This window comes from Meleagris gallopavo, chromosome 5 (genome assembly GCF_000146605.3).
Source record: "Meleagris gallopavo isolate NT-WF06-2002-E0010 breed Aviagen turkey brand Nicholas breeding stock chromosome 5, Turkey_5.1, whole genome shotgun sequence".
NCBI classification, from domain to species: Eukaryota; Metazoa; Chordata; class Aves; order Galliformes; family Phasianidae; genus Meleagris; species Meleagris gallopavo.
The window spans coordinates 30417542-30425653 of record NC_015015.2 but is presented as its reverse complement, the minus strand read 5'-3'; positions in this window follow the sequence as shown (position 1 = coordinate 30425653).

The window sequence follows — 8112 nt, the reverse complement described above, 5'->3', positions numbered from 1 at the left end:
TTTTTTTAAATGCCTTAAAGGGAGATTGTTAGTGTTTGGCATGGATAAGAAATCATTCACATGGTTTTCCCTCCTTTTATGAGGCTTGGAAATGCAAAATAAAAAATTTCTTATGTTACATTTGATTATAAAAGAGGACAAATGTAAAAGAAATTAAATCCTCAGGAAGAGTCAGTTCTGCATTAACCACTGCAGCTTTTTCAGCTGTCGTCAAAAAGCTATAGCCGTGCTTACTTGCTCTGGGAGCCAAGCACAGGTCCCTCACACTTTCCTATGAAATGAAATTATCTTACTTTCTACAGATGTAAAATATACTTTCAATTGTATAATTTCTGGCCATTCAATGCTGCCTGGACATAGAATCATAAAATCTGGATTGTAGATCTATTATGGTTCTTCCCCAGGGACAGTGCTGGTGGCAAGGAACACTCCTTTCTCAGTCCTGGAACTGAGAAAGGGAGCAGCATGCAGTGGCATTCAGACTGCTTGAATAATAGCAAAGACATGTAAAATGGTGCCAGCACTCTCTCATATTGTGGGATGATGAGTGCCTGTACAAAGGAGCTGTATGGAAAGAGAGTGTCCCCTGTACTGCCATAAATCTTACAGCCATCACGGCTCCTCTGGGCCCTGCTTTGGTCAGGTCTGTTAGGGAGCTGCAGCTGATTGTTTAGAGTAGGTCTGCAGTGTTAAACCATAAACTCTTCAAGTCAGGGTCTGCTGAATGTTTTACTGTACCTAAGCACAACTTTTCCCTGGCATACAGACACTACTGTACACTTAATGTAAAGACAGTATAGATATTCCTAACGTGACATCCTGGCTCTTGATTTTTTTTGCAACTCTTCAAGATCCTAAGATTAAAAGAAAAGTTTTAGGAGTGCATAGTGTTTAAAAATAATGAAAAAAGAACATGTATTTCTTGCACAACATTCTACTTTGGCATATGATAGATGAGTATTGCTGTATCTTCTGTATCCTACTGAAAGATTTGCATTCTGAATATTCCATAACAGAACAACAGGTTCACAGAAAACAAAACAAACAAACAAACAAAAAAATCAACCCAACAATTCAATAATAGAATGACGCTTCAAGTGGACGTGGAAAAACAAAATAAAATTATATTTTAATATTGTTTGCTTGAGGACAATTAATATTTAATTAAAATGTAAATTTTAGTTCATTCTATTTAGATAAATGATTGAGCCCGGAATCAATGCTGCTTTTCTCATTTTAGATAAGAAAGAGTACAAATACAGGTTTGAGGGAGACTAGCTCAAATGTGCCTCAAGAACAAGAATGAATTTACCCAGTTCCCCCTATAGAAGCATTGTGGTCAGAGCCCTGTTTTTCTGTTTCTTTTCTCTTATCTATCCAGGAACTCCGGAAAAAAATGCTTGGTGCATTGTATAACCATGGATTTGTAGTGCCCTTTGCAATTGTTGTGCCCTGTCCTGTATTCTGCCCGTGAAATAAGGCCACTGAAGCACTTAAACAAGTCAGATTCATACTGCCCTGTTCTGCATATGATAAATTATTGTGACACCAAGGTACTGCCACTGGGCAGGGCTGCAGAATCACTGCTGCAAGGAGAATCTTTTATATTTTGAAGTCTGTGTTCTCATCTAAACAGGCTTGTTCTTCACTGTGAAAACAAAATCCAGCTGCTTAGCAGCAAGAAGAGTCACAACGGAATAAATAAAAGCTAAATATTACTACTTGAATGGCAAATGAGGAAATTTTCTACGTGCAAGCACAAAGCAAAATCCCTTTCTAAGCATTTCAAAATCTATGCAGTATCTGCATCCAGATCAGAATTGCGTAAATGTGATCGACATTCCTAATTCACTAAATCCAAACCCTAAAATCTGATGGTTTTGTGTGTGTCATGTAGGTGGGGGAGGAGGAATTCTACCACATTTCATCTGCCTCTTTTGTTGCTTGAGTCCATTTGAGGTTTAGGAAATATTTTAGGGATAGCCAATGAGCAGTTCCACAAGTGAGATTATTAAATCTATTTGGTTAAGATTTATGAAGACATAACATTATGTATGCATATTTTGATAAGTGCTGTGTATTAGCAATCATGTCTATAACTTCTGATTTTGGCACATTTTAGCATGAATTATTCAGTATGTGAATTTGTTTTAGGACATTATAAAATATTTCCTCCTAATCAACATGTTTGTAAATGCAGGCTGACCAGTGAATTAAAACAGTGTAAGAGACGTGAATCTGTACTCAATAAAGTCAGTGAGAGCTTTCCCACTTGATTCCATAAGGAACTACATCAAACTTCAAAATAATTTTTTTCCCTCTAAAGGGTTAACTGTAAAAGTAGCAACAGATGATGTTCTTATTTTAATGAGGCAAAAATGTTCTGCTGTGCAAAATTCTAGCTGTATAATCGGTTGGCCACTCCTAACTTTTTCACGGTAATTTTGTTTGCTGTATTGGAGCAGCAGAGCTGAATAGACTGTGGGATACTGAAACAGAGGCTATGCATGATCTTTGACTGATACTTTCAAAATTTCTTTCTCAGCAGTATTACTTCTGAGTTAAATTTGGCATCTGAATCTTTTTCACGCTACACTGGAGAACAGAGTTAAGGTTTGAAGACCTTTTTGAGACAATCAATCTTATTTAAGATCCAAATCTATGGAAATTTAAATTTGTATAAAATGCATTGGTTTTGCATCTTCCAGTAGCACAGAACTCAGATATCAATATTTGTAAATATTTCAAGTGAGTGAGAGCTTATTTGTAAGCAAATTTGTGTTGATTCATGGATTTTCCATGGCAATCGCTAAAACTACATTAAACATATAACTTTATTATGATTTGCATGTTGTTTCCTGTAACACCAAAAAGAGTTCAGGATCTCCTCAATCCACTCCAATTCTAGCATGAAGATTAAGAAACTGTTGAAAACCTCTGGCAAGAAATATTTATTGTACACGTTTATAATGTTTTATAACATAATGCAGTGCCATTCAGATACTGCTATAGCACACCGGTGTCTACAAATTTTAAATCAAATTACAGATAAGCCCAATTGAAAAGGGGCAGCATGCAAAAATAAGGCAAGAACTGGTAAGGATGCACAGGGGCCAGTTATTGATTGGATTTGCAGAGAACCAGAGACCTGCTGAAGGAAACAGAAAAAGGTGGATGAGAAAAACACAGGGTTAAAATTGAATGAGTAGACTTCTTCCCCAGATAAAGAAATACAGAATTTAAAACCTGTACAGTGCGTTGTATACAATACAGTATTTGAAAATTTAGTCAAATGATCAAGAAAATATAAAAGGAATGTGATTTCAGTAGTACCATGGTGGTTTCAAGGTTTGTGTTCCATCAGTCAAAGGGAGCAAAATTTTTAGAGGTATCTGTAGGAAAAATGTGTGTTTTTTTTATACTTACAGTAAAAAAACTTAAAGCAGGATATGTCTTTAAAAGGCAAATAAAAATATTTGATTTTTTCTAGATAGCAATATTTTGATAAATTCTTAAATGTCTTAATTAGGACATTTTAACCTAAATTACTGATTATCTATCAACCTCCCACAAATATTTTTTTAAATAGCTCATATGTAGTATGTTGCACTGAAGGAGCATTACATATTACCTTGTCAAATATTGTGAATATTTTTTCCACAAATTAGGGGAAATATTTTTAAGCCAGAGCTCTTGTTCATAAATTCACCACTTCCACAGTTGTCTTATTTCTCTCTTTCTAGCATCATCTTCCTCTACAGTGAGGGGAGGCTAGCCAACCAACCCTAATTTATTGTCTCATTCAACAGGAGATACTCCTACATTCCTTTTATCAGTCAAAAGTCTAAAGGGATTAGGAAATCCATTCATCTAGTCAAGATGCTGTAGTACTTCTGAGCAAATTTGCACTCCTCAGACAGTATAAGACTGCTCAATAGTTGGTTTGCATCCCCCAAGGTCACTTTTTGCTTGAGGGTGTATTTTACTAGAGTTAGTTGTAAACTCTTGTGTTACCTATTTGCCTAACTGTCACTCTAAGCAGCATAGCCTAGATGACCTTCTACCAGGAGACCAAGCAACAGAAGAGAATATCCAGGGTATTGCTACTAGTGTAACTCAGTACAGCATTTTGATAGCTTTAATTTGGAGTTAGTACTGGATCAATATGTGTACAACCTCAATTTTGGAGATAGTTGATAGTTGCCTCTAAATAATCTTTTCATGCACAATACGTTACTGTAAAGATAAAAGAGATGTTTCTAGTTTTGCTTCTCCTCATGTGAGAAAAATAAGTGAATTATGCCATTCGAGCAACAAGTAGTCCTTATACAGGAGGCGTTCTGCTTGCAGTTTTAGCCCTGGAAAATATATAGAAAATATTATTTAACATAGAGTGAAAGAATCTTTTCTCCCCACTCTGAAAAACAGAGAATAGAAGAAGCCTCTTACCTTCTTTAAGTTTTATCTTGAATATCATCAAATACCATCAAAAAAACTAGGTAGTTACGTTAGACATAAAGGAAAAAAGGAGTGATTAATCCAAGCCTCTTTCAGATGATGATGTCAAATCCATAGCTGTCTGGATTTTGGTATGAGCATTAAAAAAGGGAGCCTAGAGAGTTTTCTATGTTTAGTTTCAAAGCAAACTTCATTTTCTAGCTTCCAGTCTTTTTTTTTTAACTTCCACTTAAATTTCTATATTTTGATAAAGTATTTGCAACTACGAGAGCGTTAAGACATCTAGGATCAATGCAGATTAAAGTTTATATAAAATGTAGAAAATATTCCTGACCCAAAATTCAGGACCTGTTTTGAGCCTTACTAAGTATCTTCACTGAAATCCATCATTCATGTTATAGACTGTGGTGATGTTTATTTACTAGTAAAGAAATTGGTGCTCTACAGATAACTATTATTTTTCAGATGTATATTATTTTTGTCTAAATAATAGTGTGGCACAATGAATGAATATATAAGCTTCTTCATCAGTAGGGGATAGATCACTGAACTAGAATGCTATTGGTCATGATATTTTTTTGTTGTGTTTTTCTTTTTGTGAGGAGTGACAGTGTTCCTATCCCATGTCATTGTCAAACTAATTATAATTTATGAATATAAATTATGAATCCATGCCCACCTGTCCCCAAATTCCCTGAGTAGTCAACTAGTTGCAGGTGAAACCACAGAAATAGCCCAGTGTCTTCTCTTTCATTTGTTTGCATTTGAATTTCATATTTTGTCCAAGGACAACCACTTGAGTAAACTATGAACAAGGGATTTTTTAACAACATCACCAAGCTTTGAAATGAATCCATCTGTATGATTCTTTATTAAGTGGTCTCTGAAAACCTTCAAAGAACATATATATTCATCTTGCAATGGACTTGAATTTGTCCTCTAAGATATTTTTATTCCCTTCAGTTAGTGCAATATATCTGCTTATTTGGATGAATTTTCCACTGCGGTCAGGAGGAGATCATTCTTTGTAATGTATCTTTGATTTAATTTATTTTTTTAAAAATTGATGGAGTGTGATTTCTAAGACCCATTTTGATAGATACAAAATCTTGTCTAAGGTACATTTTTTCTCACAGCAAACATTTTGCTCTCCACTGATGTGGTCATAGGGCTAAGAGAATTTAATCTAAGCTCTGAAAGGAAATTAGGCTTATTTCTGAAGATTCTCACAATCTTATACAATATACAATAGGAACCCTCAAAATGCAATGGGTCAACCAGGATCTCTACATCCTGTACCTTTGGCAATTCTAGCCCTCCTTTGTCCATTTCAGGAAAGATCATGGTTACTACCACTGCAAGTTATAGTATGGGAAAGAAATCTGCATATTCTGTCCATATGTGTCCAAAAAGCAAAGTTAAATTCACTTTGGTTTATGTTCAGCTGAGTTATGTTAGAGCTGACTACAGGACATCATGCAGCCTGTGCAGGGAGCCAAATCCACAGTTCATTATTGCTAACCTAAGGAAGAGTTTTCTGTTGTGTGTTGTGCTTTCAAAGGAAAAAGAGTACCGAAAATTATTTAAAGAATTTATCCTTCTTGCTTTTCTGCTAACGGTATATGGTTTGACAGAGATATGCTTCAAAAATCATGCTCAGAAATTCCTTTCAGTCAGTAGGAACTAATTGTTTCTCTGTCCGTGTGATAGATAATGTATCCCAGCTATTTTTAGTAAGTCTTGAAAATGTAAAATTCCTACCTTTTATTCCTTTCCCCACCCTTCTGCTTTTGTAGGAGAAAGGCCAACTTTCCTTACATGTTCACTGCTTGTTAAATCAATTCATGCTGCTAGGCATGGCTAGTGTCTTTAGACACAATATCTTAATGTATATATATATATATATATTTTTTTTTTTAATGACTTGCCTATTTTAATGGCACTCTAATTCAACCTCCTTTTAGGAATACACAGAGACAAAATGCTAATGTAAAGTAGAAAATAGAATTAAAAACAAGGTTTCACGGCTATGATTCATTGTTAGCTTAAGAATGTCTTGGTTTTGTCATGCTTTCTCCTTCTCCCTCATCTCTCCAAATCACCAGATTTGTCAGTGGTGTTTCAGAACAGTATAAATAGTCCCACTGTGAGAGATTAATGAGTTTTTTGTTAATTCCGAAAACTTATTAGGAATTAAGTGATTAGTGGATACACAAGTACAATGCTGATAAGATTGGTCAGATTTCTTACATGAGGTATATCGTCATTATCTGCACTATTTAATCATTATTCCTATTTTGCAATAATATCAATAAAACCAGTTGCAATGTTTAAATAAAGACATTCAGAATCATATAGTCAGCGGAAGCATATTTAAAAAAAGTCAACTTTCATTTATGCTAGTGGTAGCAATCCACTCAAAGCAGATGCAAATGGCTAGCAAGTTCAATATTTACAAATGCCTTAGATATTTTAGCATTCGCACTCTTCCTACCTGCCACCGCAAATTTGAACTAGATATTCCAGCTGCTGTCAGATCCAAAAACAAGTGTGTCCTTCATCATGAGCACCCCTACCAGGAAGAGCTGGCAATATATGCCTATCTTTCCCCTATATTCTCTTCCCTGTAGCTTGCAATTAGTTGATACACTAGGAAAGAGATGACTGCAGAATGATAGACCCACTGATGTTTTGCCTCACCTGGTGGAGTATGTGAGTCTTTAAAGGAAAGTTGGATGTCAAAAGTGGAGAAAACCACACCCTCGCTAAGAGGAACAAAAAACTCTAAGAGAGGGTGTGCAAGTTCAGCCTTAGGTGAATAATTATGTAATAGTCTACAGTGATGAGTAACAGCTTTTATTTCAGTGTGGCAAAGGCAATGTATTACAATCAAAAATAAGTCTTTTGTTGATCCCACTTCAAACCACCAGCTTCACCTACACAGCTTTGCACTTCATGCACCTTCTGTTTAGACAGCATTTTATTCTTTTTTAAGGAGTCATTATAAGAGCTTAAAGAATAACATCTAAATTGGGCTATCATTGCTATAGTCATAAGTTTCCGATAGCATGCATGACTGTATTAATAGCTGATACATTTCCTCATAATTGTTTGGGTTCCAATAGGATGCTTATTTTTGTCAAAAACAAGTTTGACTTCAATTTTTGCAATTTTGCAAACACTCCAACGGTTTTGCTTCTTTTTACACATATCAGCAGAATCTTTTGCTGTTGGCAAACTATCATTTAATGAAACATCAGGAAATATGCTATAACATTCATCTAAATGAATCTCTCGTGCCTAAGTGGGTAATATTGAAACACAAATATTTTCATGTTTGGGAGAGCTTCCCTTGAGAAAAGCATACATAAAATGGAAGCTCTGTGAGTAATGAGTGACAGTTTCTTAAAGGTTAATATTTTCTTTAATCTATTTCCATAACAGGAGAAGAGAAGAAAATACTGCACTAAGCATAAGGTGTGCTTTTGGGATTAGAGAAACAATCTCTGCTAGTATGTATATCTCAGACCACAGGGAACAATATGCATACCACAAACACATTTTTATTTCATTTAATCAAATATAGAAGTGTCTTAAATATTTTTTCCATGTTATTAAAAGGATTGAGGATTCTTTAGATTTTCTTTTTTTCCC